At 44.7% G+C, this 17,823-nt stretch overlaps 1 pseudogene; it reads right to left on the bottom strand.

Moving 5' to 3' along the window:
- Positions 1-16,325: 16,325 nt before the first annotated feature.
- On the bottom strand, positions 16,326-16,724 carry LOC118550720 (large ribosomal subunit protein eL31 pseudogene; annotated as a pseudogene).
- Positions 16,725-17,823: the final 1,099 nt, after the last annotated feature.

Here is a 17,823-nt window from a genome sequence, read left to right as displayed (position 1 = left end):
TAAAATTATTAAGGAAGTTAAATTCATAATTAATACTCCCCCAAAGAGAAATCTCCAGACTCAGATGATTTCCCTGGAGGATTCTATCAAATTTCTAAAGAATTGACACCAACTCTACACAATTTGTTCCAAAAATGTTAGATGAAGGACACTTCCCAATTTATTTTATGAAGCTGACATTATCTGGATACCCAAATCAGACATACACAATACAAAAAATAAAATTACACACCAATATCTCTCATTAATATAGATGTGAAAAAATCATTAACAAAATATTAGCAAATAAAATCCAGCAATATATGAAGAAAAATTATACACCACAGCCAAACAAGGTTTATATCAAAGATGCCTGGTTGGTTCAATATTTTAAAAATCAATAAATGTGATCTACCATATCATTAGGCTGAAGTAGAAAAAAATCACATGATTATGTTAATGTAGAAAAATTATTTGAAAATATCTAGCATTTTAATCTAAAAGTTCTCAAAAAACTAGGAATACTAAACTTCTTCAACTTGATGAAGAATGTCTACAAAAACCCCACTGCTAATTTCATATTAATGATGAAAGACTAAATACTGTCCCTGTAAGTGTGGAGATGAGGCAAGGATGTTGCATATATAGAAGTTCTGGCTAGTGGAATAGAAAGAAAGTAAGAGAAGAAAGTAAAAGGAATGCTGATTTTAACAGAATAAACAAGAATTGCCAATAGCATGATTACCTAAATGAAATGTTTTTAAAAAAAGAAAATTCCTAGAATTAATAAGTGAGTTCAGCAAGTTCACAGTGTATGAGATAAACATACAAAAATCAATTGTATTTCTATATCCTACCAGTTAACATGTGAACGCCAAAATTAAAAATACAATATCACTTATAATTGCTCAAAAAATACATAGGAATAAATTCAGTGAAATATGTAAGGAGCTTATACTCTGAAAACCACAAAACTCTGGTGAAAGAAATCAAAATTTTAAGTAAATAGAGAGCCATATAATGTTCCTGGATTGAAAGATTTTCATAGTAAAAATGTCAATCCCCCTCAAACTGATATATAGTTTTACAACCATCCTTGGGCACCTGGGTGGCTCAGTCCGTTAAACGTCTGCCTTTGGCTCAGGTCATGATCCCAGAGTCCTGGGATTAAACCCCGCATCGGGCTCCCTGCTCAGCAGGGAGCCTGATTCTCCCTCTCCCTCTGCCCTACCCCCTGCTCGTGCGCTCTCTTTCTCTCTCACTGACTCTATTGCTTGCTCTCAAATAAATAAATAAAAACTTTAAAAAATAAAAAATAAAAAAATAAAATAAAACCATTCTTATCAAAACCACAAGAATTTTAGATATAAGAAAGCTTATCATAGAATTTATTTGGAAAGGCAAGGAAACTAGAAGAGCTGAAATAATTTTGGAAAAAGAAGAATAAAGTGGGAGGAATCTGCCTACCTACTTACTCTTAAGACTTATATAGCTGACAGTGATCAAGACTCTGGTAATAACAGAGAAACAGGTACATAGATCAATGGACCAGAAGAGGTAAGTCAGAAATATGTCCACACAAATATGCCCAACTGATTTTTGACAAAGGTGCAAAAGCAATTACATAGAGAAAAGATAGCCTTTTTAACAAACAGTGTTGGAAGAGGTGACATTTCTAGGTAAAAAATGAACCTTAATGTAAACCTCACACCTTATAAAAAAATTAACTCAACATGGATCACAGACTTCAATTTAAAATGTACAACTATAGGGTGCCTGGGTGGCTCAGTTGGTTAAGCGACTGCCTTCGGCTCCGGTCATGATCCTGGAGTCCCGGGATCGAGTGCCGCATCGGGCTCCCTGCTCAGCGGGGAGTCTGCTTCTCCCTCTGACCCTCCCCCTCTCATGTGCTCTCTCTCTCTCTCTCTCAAATAAATAAATAAAATCTTTTAAAATAAAAAAAAGTACAGCTATAACACTTCCCCCCAAAATTGAAAAGATTCAAAATCTAGTACTAGGCAAAGATTTGACACCAAAAGCACAATTCATAAAAGGAATAATTAATAAACTGGTCTTCATAAAAATTAAAAAAAAAGTTTGCTCTGTGAAAGACCCTGTTTAGAATATAAAAAGACAAGCTATAGAATGGAATAACATATTTGAAAATCACATATCTGACAAAGGACTAATATCTGGACTCTCAAAATTCAACATTAAAAAAATCTAATTAGAAGATGAGCAAAAAAACATGAACATTTTACTAAAGAAAATAAACAGATGGAAAATAAGCACATGAAAATATATTCAACATCATTAGCCATTAAAATATGCAAATTAAAATCTCAATGAGATATCACCACACTCCTATCAGATTAGCTGAAATAAAAAATAATGACAACACCATATGTCAGTGAGAATGCAGAGAAATTGGACGACTCATACATTGCTTCTAGAATAAAAAATTACACAGTTCTTCTAGAAAACATGTTGTTAGTTTCTTATAAAACAAAACATGCAATACCATACAATGCAGAAATCTTGGCATTTATCCCAGAGAAATAGAAATTTATGTGCATTCAAAACTGATATATAGATTTTCATTGCAGTATAACAGCCAAAAAAGCTGGAAATGCCCAGATGCCTTTCAGTAAGTAAATGGTTGAAAAAATAGTGGTATATAGGGCGCCTGGGTGGCTCAGTCGGTTGAGCGACTGCCTTCAGCTCAGGTCATGATCCCGGAGTCCTGGGATCGAGCCCCACATCGGGCTCCCGGCTCGGCGGGGAGCCTGCTTCTCCCTCTGACCCTCCCCCCTCTCATGCTGTTTCTCTCTCGCTCGCTCTCTAATAAATAAATAAATAAAATCTTAAAAAAAAAAAAAAATAGTGGTATATCCATGCCATGGAGTACTACTCAGCAATTAACAAACAAACAAACAAACAAACACAGAAAACTACCACTGATACATACAACAATTTGAATGAATCTCAAGGTTGTTATGCTGAACTAAAGAAGTCAATCCCAAAAGGTTATATGCATTTGAATTCCATTTATATAATATCTTGAAATGACAAAATTATAAGGATGGAAAGGAAATTAGGAGATTCCTATATTAGGAATATAGGCAAAATTAGATCCCTGTATTAGGAATACAGGCAAAATACAGACAAAATTATAGGGATGGAAAGGAGATAGGCAATTGTTATATTAAGAATATAGGAGGGGTGGGGCCAAGAGAGTATCTTGACTCAATCGATGTCAGTATCTAGTTTGTGATACTGTATGTAGAATACTGCATTTTACCTGATATATTATATTTTACATTATAGTACAACATTGTGTCTATTGAACTGTACTGGATCCAGGTTTTGATTTACGAGATGTTACCTTTCAAAAAACCTGAAGAAAGAGTACCCAGGATTTCTTATAACTACATGGGAATCTGCAACTATCTTAAACAGAAATTTTAATATTCACAACAGCAGAAGAATGAAACAATACAAATGTCCATTGGTGGATGAATGGATAAACAAAATGTGGTATACTCATACAATGAAATATTATTCGGCATGAAAAAAGGAATGAAATCCTTACGTCTGCTCTCACGTGCCTAAAACTTGAAGACATTCCACAAAGCAAAATAAGCCACACATAAAAAGACAAATACTGCATGATCCCACTTACATAAGGGCATCAAGTGGTCAAATTCATAGAGACTAAAAGGAGAACAATGGTTACCAGATGTGGGGGAGGGGGCAATGAGGAATTTAGGCTTAACAGGTATACTTTCAGTGCAGGATGATGAAGGACTGCTGGAGATGGGTCATGGTGATGGTTGCAAAACAGGGTTTATGTAATTAGTGTCAATGAACTGTGCATTTAAAAATGGTTAAAATGATCAATTTTATGTTGTATCTATCTTACCAATAAAAGGGAAGAACCTCAAGCAGAGCAAAACAGCAACAATGACAAAGTTACATTTGGGGGAGGAAGAGAACATGATGGAAGGAACAGGGATAAACCTGGACTTCTCACAGTATGCTTTCTTTTAACCTTGTAAATCTTTTATAGAATTCTAATACAATTAAATTTAAAATATGAAATTCTTAAAAAACAAAAGCCAGTTGAAAGAATATAATACACCTAACTCTATTGAATTATGGCATAAGCACACATAAAAACTGGGAAAATAGAAATATTTTCAATGATTATATTGTTGGAGATAGTTTTGGGATTGTTGTTGAGACTGGTTTTTATGTCTTTAATTGTAAGATAAAGCACGTAAGTAATTTTTTTGGAGTTGCAAGGAACTGAGAATTTTAGCATGACAGAAAGAAGATACAAATGTTAAGATTAACGAAGTTAAGGGGTGCCTGGGTAGTTCAGTTGGTTAAGTGTCTGACCACTGATTTCAGCTCAGGTCATGATCTCAGGGTCCTCGGATCTTGCTGTGTCAGGCACTCCCCTCAGCAAGGAGTATGCTTGAGAATCTCTCCCTTTCCCTCTGCCCCTCCCCCTGTACTTGTGCTCTCTCTCTCAAATAAATAAATAAATCTTAAAAAAAAAAAAAAGATTAACAAAATTAAGTAAATGGTGGATCGACACCACCTCCATGCAGCCCACAGCAGCAGCACTCTGCATGGAGAATCCCCTCCCTGCCCGCCCAGCAGCAGTAGGCTGCTCTCTCTGCTGGAAATGGTGTCAGGTGAAGGCTCTACTTCAGTCATAAAACAGGAGCTGTTCGGAGCAGGACCTGTGTCAGATTAGATCCTGGAGGCGCTACAGGACAGTGGGAAAGAGTACAGGCTTTGGGATGAGCGGGGTCAGACTTGGATTCTACCATTTCCCAGCTATGGAACTTGGGCAAGTCTTTTCACTTCTCTGTACAGAAGTTTCTTCATCTGTAAAATAGTTATTGCAAGAATGAAAATGAGTCAATATGTGTAAAGTACTTAGATCAGTGCCTGGCATATAATAAACACTTGGTATATATTAGTATTATCATAATTTTCCCTTATCATCCAGTTCAGCATCTGATATATTGTAAGGACCCAATAAATCCTGAATGAATAAATAAATGGTTGGTGGGAAGGTGGGTGCAGCAGGTTCAGGATGCCCGCAAGTTCTCTGACATCCCTCCTTTGGAAAGGGAGCTCTCTGTCCCCTCCCATTGAAGTGGGCTAGCCTGTGACCCCTTTGGCCAACAGAGTATGGTGTAAGTGACACACACCAGCTGTGGGAGACCTAAACCACCATGTGAGAAATCCATCTACACTGTTGGAGAGGGAGAGGGTCCCAACTGGACTTACCCTTCCCTCCATCCCCTTCAAGGCACCAGGCATGTGAGTAAAGACATTTGGAGCCCTTCAGACAATCTAGCCATCCGCTGATGACCACCAAGTAAATCCAGTCCACACCACGTGAGGTAAAATTGTCAGTTACGCTCTGACCAAATTCCAACTTGCAACATCATGAGATATTATAAAGTGGTTGTTATCTTAAGCCCAAGTTTTGGGGAAGCTTGTTATGGAACAACGGGTCTTCTTGGGCTTATTGCTTCCTTCTTCAGCACCCTCAAGGAGCCTGCCCTGAGGAAGCCCCATCAGGGCAAGGAGCAGAGTGAATGCGGGTGCACTCATGTCTTCCTCCAGGGGGCACCACCAACGCTTGATGATGACCTTCTCATCTTTCTGCAGCTCAGGGACTAGTGATAAAAAACTAGTCCTCCAGTGAGTGTAGAGCCTGTGACCAGTCCATCCACGGGGCACTACAGAAACCCCTTGCCCCTGGGGTCCAGGCCACTTTCCCTCCAGGCAAGTCTGAGGGGCACCCCCATCAAAGCCATCATGACCTGTAGGACATGAGGCCAACAGTCCTCAGGCCTGGTCTGCAGCCCCTGACCTGCTCTCTCTACTTTCACTGGAGCTGGTCACCCCACAAATCCTGCTACCTGTGCCATGGACTCTGAAGGACCTTCTGCCCAGAGGTCATCTGTGTTCTCCCTCCATCACTATGCTGCCTGAAGGACTGGACTTGGGGAGGGGGCACAGAAGGGATAAGAACACTGGCTAACAGAGATTGCCCAGCACACTTAAATCAATCACAGTTCCCAGTGAGCTGCCTCTGAAGGCTGATTTTCTTGCTTCACTCAGACAGGCTTTTGGATCTGATTTTATAGATTTCTGTGGTCTGAAATACTCAATAAATTTCCACGAGCCTTTCAGAGTCCTGCTCTGTGTTTCATTCACACCTCCTGACAGTTCCTGTTCAAGTGAGGAGCCCTGCGCAGAGGCTGGTCGCAGCCTGGCCCATCCCCCTGAGCTCCGAGGGATAAATCTGTCTGTATCCTGGCAGGACAGTGCCCCCTCCCCGAGCTTCACGATGTATGTACAGGGGTAGGGCCTGGGAGTTTCGAAAGTCTGGGAATGTTTAATGACACCAACGCTTTCCAAAAGCATGAGAAGAGGAGAATGTTCCAGGCTCTTCCCTTACATCTTGAAGATAAACATTGATTGAAGGGAGGATGGTAAAGCCAATCTACATTTTCTTGGCTCTCGTGCAAAGTCTGGTCTTAATACGAGCTGGCCCAGGACAAGACCAATCTTGAAACATCATTAGACTGGCCCTGGGAGCTAGCAGCAAGCCGAGGCCCAGGATGCAGCTGTAGCAGGGAACTCCTACTATGCGCTGCCCTCCCTGGAGACACACTGGCTCACTGGTCTGTCCTACCGCTCCAGGTGCCTCCTGCAGAAGTCCCTGAGGCACGGCCACTATCTGTTTTCTCCTGTGGACACAGGGTCAGAAGACGAGCACCTGCCATACCCCTGCACCTGTCTGTGTAGGATTTGCAAGGACTGGCCCAGTGGAAGAGGACTAGATGCAAACAGACAGGCTTGAGGTGGGAAGCACTCCCTGGTGGGCTCTCTAGTACCCTGGAGCATCTGGAAGTTGTCCTGAGACAGACAGTGCATTATCTCCTGACTGCCTCTCCTGATGACCAGGATAAGGCCCATGGAACCCCTGGTGAGCTTTCAATAAAGCACGCTCTGACTCTCTCTTTGTGTTGAGCAATATGGTGTGATGACCTTTCTTTCATGTGACTATCCAACTTTCACTTGAATACTTTCAGGGCCATGGGACCCGCACTGTACAAGGCTGATGATGCCATCCACGGAAGGACTGTTCTTCACCATGAGCGGCCTCTCTTGGTGATCCTAAATCTTCACAAAGACTCCCCATAGAAGATGTTCCCCTCTCCCTTCTACCTTCATGTAGCTTTCCAGACCCCTCACATCTTGACCAAAACAGGATTATAAATAGACTCTTATCATCTTGTCCGTGGATGTCCAGCTGGGGGGTGGGGGTGTTAGCTGGTTGGCGCACTTTGTTGGTTTGTCACTCAGAACTCATTGGACATGATTTTTAGTCTCCTTTACCATTCTGGTCACTCTCCTCGCAATGCATTCCAGTTTATCTATGTGCTCCTCAAGTGTGACATTTGAACTATCGCCTTCTCTGTCCACCATAATTGTATTAACTCAATATTAAGGCCATATTTGCATTTATAACAGCAGCTGCTATATCACATACTATGGTCAAACCAAGCTCTCTACAGCTGTATGAAACCCCAGGTCACAGGGAAAGCTGCGAGGCTGGGTCTTCTCTGTTTTGCTTTTCTAGTGGATGGGCACACCACAAGCCCATGGCTTTGGGTTAAGTTCCACTTTCTTCTCCAATGTATAGTATAACTGACTGACCAAATCAGAAAAACAAATACAAAGAAGAATTGCATAAATATGTTCCCATGTACAGAAAAAATAGAGATGGAAATACACACACATACGCATATGCATTTACATCTCTGTATTTGCCGGTACATAAAAATTTCTGGAAGGATACACAAGAAACTATTAATAATTGCTGCCTTAGGCAAGCGTGATTAGAGGATCTGGAATGAGATATTAAATACCTTTAATATTGTTTGAATATTACTACGTACGTATATTACTTCTTCGGTAAAAAGAGTACTAACTATATAGAAATAATCCGTTTCCTCTGAGTCAACCCATTAATCTCGCCTATAAACTGCTTCCTTCCCATAAACAAACTTGAGGAGCTTGGCTTCTCAACTTTCATCCAACCTCCTTTTCCTATTTAAAATGAAGGACAAAAGAGGGGCACACTCCCTTAGGCCCTCCCTCAACAGCAAAGTACGGCAGGACTTGCATTAGAATACCCTGCTAGTTTGGTTTGCCCTGAAAGCTCTTTGAGACAGACTACACTTCTGGGTCTTTCTCTTGATAAACTTCCTCTCTTCAAGTACAAGAGTTGCAGGGGCGCCTGGGTGGCTCCGTCATTGAAGCATCTGCCTTTGGCTCAGGTCATGATCCCAGGGTCCTGGGACCAAGCCCCAGAGTGGGCTCCCTGCTCAGTGGGGAGTCTGCTTCTCCCTCTCCCTCTGCCTGCCACTCCCCCCTGCTCATGCTCTCTCTCTCTCTCTCACTCTCAAATAAATGAATAAAATCTTTAAAAAAAATAAAGGACAAAAGTTGCAGCAAGAATTCAGGATGGAAGTGAGAGTGTGAATGTGTGCATGCAGATGGCTGGGGGAGGTCTCAAGTGTACACTGCAGGGAAACATGCTCTCTCCATCTGTTCCGTGCTAATGGCACACACAACCTCATGGAGACCATGACCCACTGAGCGGACTACTTTATTTTCTGACTTGCATTTCACTCAGGATCTGCTCAGTCCAGGAAACCTTAAAGAACGACTCCAACCAGAGGCCCGTTGGGTGAGAAAATATCTTTTTTACTTGTCCAAACAGAGCAGACAGACCCTATGGTCACAAGGGAGGAGCATTCGAGAAGAGGTCTTCCCAATGTTTCCCACAGACCCCGCTGTGGGGGTGCTTGGGTGTAACTCTCAGGAGTATGCGATGGCCGAGCAAGGCCAGGGCAGAGTGGAGCATACAATTCCAAGCTTTCCTCTCCAGACTTGTCACATGCCTTGGATCTCCCACACTGCCCCACGTTCTATAATATATTCATCTTCCTATTCTCAGCGAGTGGCATTGAGCCCAATGGCCACACGTCCACGAGCACTGAGGGCTTCAGTGTGTATTTTCTTCTGTGGATCACTCTATAGTCTCTCTGCCTTGGAGATGATCCACAATTGGCTCCCAAATCCAGCCCGATTAGGCTCATCCATTCCACAGCTTCGATGTAATAATCTCCAAGGGAACTCCCCAGAGATAGGCTTGCTCCACATTCACTCCTAATTACCCTCAGCATCACAGGACATATTAACCAGGGTAACATGAAATCCTGCACTGGAAACACTCATCACTTGGACAAAATTTATACAAAATATTGCTCTAACTGTGGTGTTATTTGAAAGTGGAGGGCGACTTGCTAGAATTTAGTGAGAGGCTAGCTATATATAACTCATTTGGATGGAGTTAACCTCTGTGTGGACTTCCTTGGGGACCCGCTGCATTTATCACACACTGAAACTATTAATGCCACAGCAGATTGCTGTAATATAACACACACGTGCTGTCATCATCTCGCAATAATGCAAAACCAAGACATTCACTTGGGCCCTTCATTTTGACAGTTCCAGCTCAGTGCCCACTGAACTTGCCGTGCAAATCCACATATTATTTCCCGACTTTGATTCACATTTGCAGCTACATGAGGCCAAATATCCACGAGAAAACCGAAAAGCTCCATTAAAAGTCTTGCTTTTTAAATATCCAGATGTACAACTTTGCCTAGCACAAACATCTAGAATTTTTCCTGCTCTGTTTCTCCGTATTTAACCTGTGTTTGGAAGTCTGTAGACCTTTTTAAGACATCTGGCCACTCAAAACTCAGGCCTAAGGCTTAAACTTGAAAATGACCGATAAACAACTCCAAGGCATGTGAAGCTGCTCCTTTCTTTCCTAGGCCGCTCAGAGCAGTCGTCATGAGCCCAGTGAGGAACGGGACACAGCTGTCTGGACGGTTGGCGCTAAGCGGTCCCAGGACATCGGGGTCAGGCTCACGGTGAGAACTCAGCAACACGTGTCTGATGCGTATTGAATGTCCTGTGGCAAAGTCTTGCTCTCCAATGATTTTTAATGTTAATCTTGTGTCTTACAAAGAGAAGGACATGTCGGAAAATTACAGGAGGCTAGAGCTGGACAGCTGGCCAGTCTAACACCAACAATAAAGGAAGAGGAAGTGCTGCTTTCAAATTCTGTTTCTAGGATGTGAACTCCCTACCCAGGAGTCCCCAGGGAATCCCTTTCCTAAGAGGTGTTCCATATCACCCATCTAACATTCCAAACCCACTGTCTCTCCAAACACACGTCACCACTCCGTGCCGCCCCATCTCCTTACCACCATCCACTTGATGCTCTCATCTACTGGGTGTCTATGCCACCCTCCCTGGAATTCTTTCTACACTTTGAGCCTCAGTTTCCCCATCTGTAAAATGGGGAGACATTTTCCTAGGATTTTTTAGGGATTCAGTATGACCACTTATGTAAGGGGCTCAGCCTTCCCCATGGTAAGCTCTCCGTAAATACACCATCGGCATCTTTTATGGACCCATACAGAACAAAGGTTTGAAAGTCAGACTGGGTCTCTAGCTTGAGCAAGTTAGGAGCTCACACGTAGGATGGTTAGAGCAAAGGAGTTAGTCGTGTAAAGCACCTTGAGTAATGTTTGGCACCCAGAAAATCATTGATAAATGTTAGCCATTTGGATTAGTGTCCTCTCCAAGGAAGACCTGTTCTCTCTCTTTTGTCATGGGCCCTCAAGAGAGATGTTAGTCTTACATACTGAGTATTTCAGGGATGACATCATTTGGCTGTTCCTTGTTTCTTGGGTGTGTTTTTTTCACTTAGGGAAAACTCGCCCTTTGTCTCTCCAGTAGGTGCCCAAATATATGTGAAGAACGGTTTGAATGGTGATGGACCATTACCTGGTGCCATGTATGCTTTCAGACCCCCATGCACCCTCGGGGCTGAAGTGGACTCCCGCTTTGAGTGACCAGGCCTGGTGACGAGGATTTCCTGTGGCTGCTGGGGGAGGCCAGGGGCCTCAGAACAGCTGCTGGAGGGGAAAGGGAGAGGCCGGGCTCAGGGCACGTTCCGGGTCTGATGCCAGCTCTCTACTCACCAGCTGGTGTCCCACTGCAGTTGCTGTCTGTGGAGGGACCGTTCTGGGGGTCTGTTCTCACAGCCCCGAAGAGCTGATGGCTAAGAAGATGCCCTCGAAGCTGCCTGTAAACTGTGAACCCACTTGCTCTGTCCCCAGGTCTTCTTATTCCTGTCTTTCCATTTTGGGGGGTAATAAGTGATTTTTTGGTTAAGATAGAAACCATTTCCTAAGTTACCAGGGCAAACAGTCTCGCTTATTTGCACTAACTGAGACATAATGACATATTCACATAGTATCAGGTCCACCCTTGCAGGTCTCGGTGACTGGTCAGGACCCAGGGAACTGAGGCTCATGGGGAGCAGACCGCCTGCCCCTCAGAGGAGGCCGTGCGTCCACAGGAACAGGAGGTACTGGCCAGTCGCTGAGGCTAAACCCTGTTTTCTTGACCAATTCCTCTGTCTCTGCGGGAAGGGGAGCCCATGCCTCCTTCTCCTTCCATGGGGACCTCTTCCCACCTTGCCTGAGGGAGGCCTGGCTGGCTCCTGGGACATCCGCACCTTCGAGGAACCACCTCAGCCAGACTCCGAGCTTCCGGGTGGATACCAGCCGTCCATCACTTTCTAGTCACGGGCTCTCTCTTGCTTAGCCCCAATCCCATTGTCTTTTAAATTAAAAAGAAGAAATTGAAAAGGGAAAGAAGAAACTCTAGAAGGCTCCAGGTTCTTATCCGGTGGAGCTCCAGCAGGGCAGAGCTGCCGTTGGGCAGCTAACAAGGCAAGGGGTCCCTAGGGGTGGCCCTGTGGCCCCCAGCTGGGTGATGCCCACAGCGCTCCATCATCCCTGATGGCAGCTGCGGCAGAGGGTCCAGCCACCGACCCCGCACTCCACCCCTTGCTCTCTTTCCCCTTCTCTCCCCTAATCCCAGCTTCACATCAGCCCCTAACCATCCCCACTCCCCCACCCCCACCCCCACCCCCATATGCCAGGGGCAGCGTTTCTCTCTCACTTCTGGCTCCTACTGCCCAGACCAGACCTCATCACCTCCACCTCTCCATCTGTGACAACAGCCTTGGATTACATCTCTGGGTGTTCGAGAAGGGTCTTCCCTAAGTAAGGCCAAACACCCGAGGTGACAGAGCCCCAAGTTCCTGCTGGGGGGGCGATGTCTCTGTCCACCCCCACATGCAGCCTCAGCACCTGCTCAACTGACTTCCTTCACTCACACTGTCTCCATTCCCACAACACCACCCACAGAATCCCCTCCATCCCCCAGGGCTGCCCACATACCACCTCCTCCATGAAGCCTACCCTACCTCCCCACCGAGGGTGGGTCCTTCCTCTGTTAGCCTATCAAGCTCACTTTGTGGCTCACAGATCCCATCCTCATTGGTGTAGTGATGATTTGGGACATCTGTCTCCTCTGCCTCACAGCATGCTTTCTGAGGCGGTTGACCGAGGATTTTCCAGGTTGGCACCTGCGGGTAGGATGTGAAATGTCCGTTCTCCCATGGGATCTGCAGTACTGAGGAGCGATCACAGTAGAGGAAAACCACAGCTGGTGGCAACACCAGGTGTTGGGCCCGAGTCGGGGGACTTGGGGGACACACATGTGTACACAGTCACCAACAGACTCAAGTGGCCCAAGAAGGCAACCCAGTCCCTGGAGGAGACCCACGCCACCTGGAGGAGCCATGGAGCCAGATCAACAAACTATTGGTGGGCTTCAGCCAGCAGACTCTTCTGGTGTCTGCCCCCGATCCTGGGCCTGCCTCAACCGGGCCCCGTGCTCAGCTGTAAGGAGGCTCTGAGGGCCACGTGACCTGAGCCTGGGCCACTGTCTGGCCACGGTCTGTTCGTCTGTTATGTGTCTTTACTGGGGAGCCACAGCCTGTTTATTATAAAGCTGTTGGAAGTTGCCTGGGGAAAAAAAAAAAACAGAAGAAAACCAAAAAGAGCCATATTTCCATAGGATGCTACTTCTCATCAAGTAGCTTATCCCAAAAGTCCTGCCCAAATCCTTGCTAACTGGAGAGCCTCTAGTTCATCGGGGTCACAGAGGCCCTGAGCTTCCTCTTGGTCCCAGACAACAGCATCCCGTCCAACTATGGTTTCCCCTACACCTGGGCCAAGCATGTCACAATTTTTGGCTAAATGAGCCTAGAGCTGGTGACGGTTACCAGACATTTTGTGACAGGTAACTCTGATAACAGCAAATCCTTTGCCCAGGTTTCTGTGGTTTTTATGCCGACTGTCTTACATTCTGACAGACAGTATCCTCTGTTCCTTTCTTGCTTGTATCCGGATCAGACAGATAAATCTCCAGCCATGATTCTCTGGTCCCGGTCTGGTCAGCGCTGACCTCACAGGAAGTTCGTGGGAAAGGTTCCGACCCTCCTGGAGGAGAGGATGCAGAGTGCCAGAGAAGGAAGCCAGAGGGCAGGCCTGATGGATGAGCCTGGGAGGAGATACTAGGGGAGGTTCGGGAACACTGCATGTGCTGGGGAGAGGGATGGAGCCTGCAGATCTCCAGAAGATAACTAGAAAATGGATGGCATCCATCCTCCTCCTCCTCTTTACTCCCTTCTTGCTTTTTCTGGAAAGCGCATTTAGTGGTCAATTTCCACTGGTTCTCCTCACTGCCTCCCTGACTTCTCCTTCAAGAGTCAGCCCCAGGCTCACCTCCTCCAGGCAGACTTCCCTGAGTTTGCCTTGTCTGTACTGGGGCTTCTCCCCCCATGGAGTGTCAGTGATGCTGTTCAGTGGCTATCAGCTCCCATTTCCCTTGCTCAGGGGACTGTGAGCTCACTGATGCCATTCATCTCTGTGTCCTCAGTGCCTAGTGCTCTGTCCGGCTCAAGTGCGCTTCTGCGGGAGGCTGGCCCTCATACATTCTGTGTCTGTCTCCAGCCCCCTTGCACCCCTCCACTGGTGTTATCCTAGCCACATTCACATCATCTCCTGTCCACGCAGCTCCCATGGTCCTCCACTCCCCCAACTCTTCTCCCTGCCTCCACCCAGCCAGTATGTGCTTACCTGTCACCAAAGGGCCATCTCAAAGGAAGCAGAAAGACCTGCATTCACATCCTAGCCCTACCACTCTCTAGCTGCGTGATCTTGATGAAGTACTTTAATATTTCTAAAATTCACATTCCCCATGTCCATAATGGATGCAGACATCTTTGATGACAAAAATAGGATCATGTGTTAGAAGACACCAAGTACTGAGTCCTCCTCTCCAAAACATGGAAAGTTAAGTAAGACAAGAAGCCCTCTCTCCTGTCTCAGAAGGAAGTAGAACAGAGCAATCCAGAGCTGCAAGCCCCTCGTTTCTCCTCTGCCAGATGGCAGGTGTTTCAGGGACAGAAACCCTACAACTTTTCCTTTCCCAGGGGCCAGCACAGTCCACAGCTGATAGGAGTCACTCGGTTGGTATTTGTAAATCAACCACAGGGTGTTTCCTTTGTGTTTTGGATACAGGCTGGATCAATGCTCTGCTTTATGTGGCCTTCCCCCTCTGATTATCACCTCACGTGTCCTCCTGGCACACCCCCTCCAGGCCTGACTCCTGGCACAGAAACAACGCCTCAGGGGATTAGAGATCAGGGAGAGGTGCCCCAGCACCCAGCCCTCTGCCGGCACCCTGTGGGAGCTCACACACCGCGAGGGCTTGTGGAAACGCTTTCACATGCATCCTTAGCTGAGCAGCTGCTGTAATGAGGGAAGTTCCCTTAGGGGGAACCCGTGACCACGTGGGGGCAAAGGGGGAAGACTAGAAGGAGAAGTACAAAGAAGCAGAGTACTGGGTGAGGATGGTGAAAGAAGCACAGCGGAGGACAACTCTGGGGGAAGGTAAAAGAAGGACAAGTCGGAAGATTCTGGGGGGCTAGGAATGGCCTCCCTTCTGAGCCCCAGAAACTGGAGGAGAGCAGAAAGAGATGGGAGCAAGTGGGCCATGCTGAAAATAAGCCTTTGCCCAAGAAACTACATTTACCAGCAGATTCGGGTGTCACCACAAGTGATTTAGGAAGTCATGCTTATAGGCCTGGGCATCCTGAACCCAGGGTCCTGTGTCCATCCACTGTCAGTCTGGCTGGAGGCTGCCTTTCCACAGAACTAACCTTAGGGTCCAGCTGCCTCCTTGATCCTGTCCTCCTTCACAGAGCACAAGTGAATTATTAAGTAATTACCCACCGACCCCCACCCCCGAAGATTACCCAGGCTCTGATACATGACAAGCATTGTCCTTCCCATCTCACAGGTCAAGTCACACTGTGAGTGAGAGTCCAGGCTCCATCTGAGCTGGGCAGATTCCAGAACTGTGAGCTTATCTCTTCACTATGCTGTCTACCCCAAGCCTGGAAACCTTTCCCATGTCCCCTTCTAACCCCTTACCTGGTAACTTGTCTGGAACTAGTATACAGAACTAACTCAACCCCACTATTAAAGTCATTCCCAAAAGGAACAGAAAATCAGAACATGTCTAACCCCCGATCCCTGCCACTATCATAGGCTATATGGACACCCAAGACTCAGACTTTGGACACTAGGATCCCAAATAGTGCAGGTGGGTAATCATGCTCTCCTTCCAAGTTCTTTGGAGAGAAAGGAGGCTCAGGAACACCATTCTGTTTCATTGAAAATCTAGGCTTGACTCCTAATATCCAGAAGAAGATCAACCTTGGTGGTAACTCACCTAAAACTGGGCATCCTAAAAAAGCAAGATGGAAGGTAATAATGGAAATCAGTTACTGAATTTGGTAAGTATAGGAAATGAATTGTCCCTAAATTTGGCCCTATTTCTAGGTAGCAACTTTCTCTCCCAACTTTGTAGGGGGCCCTTGGGCCCTGGAAAGCTCCATAGTCAAATGATAGTTGCTAGGTGTGGGTGTGCTTCTCTGGGTAGTATGGGGCCCATGGGGGGCGGGCCATGCAGAGGCATGTGGGACTGAGCTCAGAGTAAATGGAAGTAGGAAGCATGGCTTACAACCTTCTTTTTTTCCTGGAATAATGTACTTGAAATATATTTTATTTTGTCCTTTTCATCAAAACCTCTTGACTTCCTCATCTTTTAATTATTATTCTCTGGATTCTTCCCCTATAATTTCCACCTTTCCTTGGTCTTTTTTGTTGTTGTTTGTTTGTTTGTTTGTTTGCTTGTTTGTTTTTGGCAGTTTTATACCTGTATTTGACAATCAGTGATTAGTTCTCATCCACATTAACTGCCTGTAGATTTCTGAAAGTGGTGACAGGTACATAGATAGCCAATGTATAGAGCTTGTTTGGTGAAACTTCATCCTCGTTATGTTTTCTGGACAACCACACATGGATACAGTTTAGAACATTCCTTATTCCTTTGGCCCAGACAGATTTGTTGAACCTGGTATCAATGCACACATCTGGAGTTCCCATCTCCTTCATGGCAAATTTCCAGATCTCTTTGAGTGCCCGATGGGCACGCTTCTTGAAGCTCACTCCATGAATGTGCCTCTGAATGTCAGTGGTGTATTCTCTGGTCATTACCTGGTCGATGGCAGAACAGCACTTCTTCATCTCGCCGCCCTTCTTTGTGGGTGCCATTCTGCTGGGCCCTGGTTGGAAAGGAAGCTGTTGTTTTTAATATAAACTTTTACTGAGTTAACTATACATTTACATGCAGTGATAAGAAATAATACAGCAAGGTCCCATGTACTGTTTATACAAATTCTCCCAATGCTAGCATTCTGCAAAACGATAGTATAATGTCATAAACACAATATTGACATTGCTACAAGCCCCAAATCTTATTCAGTTTCACTAGTTTTTTTTTTTTTTTACTCATTTGTGTGTGTGTTTAGTTGCATACAATTTTATCACATGTAGGTTTGTTTATTCATGACTAGAGTCAAAATACAGAACAGTTCCATCTTTATGACCACATTCACCTCCCTTCTCCATCGCCTGTCTCTAACTCCGGGTGACCACCAATTTGTTCTCCATCCCTATAATTTTATCATTGTAAGCATGTTATATAAATGGAATCATACAGTATGCAATTTTTGGAGATTGGCTTTTTTCATTCAGCAAATTCTCTTGAGATCCATCCAAGCTATTGCATGTGTCAATAGTTGTTTCCTTCTTATTGCTGAGTAATATATTCATGGTATGGATAAACCACAGTTTGTTTAATCATTCATCCATTGAAGGGTATCTGGGCTCTTTCCAGTTTTTGACTATTATGAATAAAGCCACTTTGTACATTTGGATACGGGTTTTTACATGCGCATAAGTTTCCACTTCTCTGAATAAATGCCCAAGAATGCAATTGCTGGGTTGTACATTAGTTGTATGGTTAATTTTATATGAAACTGCCAAAATGTTTTTCAGAGTGCCTACAACATTTTACATTTCTACAAGTAATGTAAGAGTGAGGCAGTTTCTCCACAACCTCACCAGCATATGGTGTTATCATCATCATTGTTTTTAATTTTCACCATTCTGATAGATACATAGTGATTATCCCATTATGGGTTTTAATTTGTATTTCCCTAATATCTAATGATGTTGAACATATTTTCATGTGATTATTTGTCATCTGTATATGGTCTTCAGTGAAATGTCTGTTCATAACCTTTGCCCATTTTCTAATTAGATTGTGGTTTTTTTACTGGTAGGTTTTGAGAGCTTTCTTCTAGATATTAGTTCTTTATAAGATATGTGG

The sequence above is a fragment of the Halichoerus grypus genome, chromosome 7 (assembly GCF_964656455.1).
Source record: "Halichoerus grypus chromosome 7, mHalGry1.hap1.1, whole genome shotgun sequence".
Lineage (NCBI taxonomy): Eukaryota > Metazoa > Chordata > Mammalia > Carnivora > Phocidae > Halichoerus > Halichoerus grypus.
This window is presented reverse-complemented; position numbering and strand designations above follow the sequence as displayed.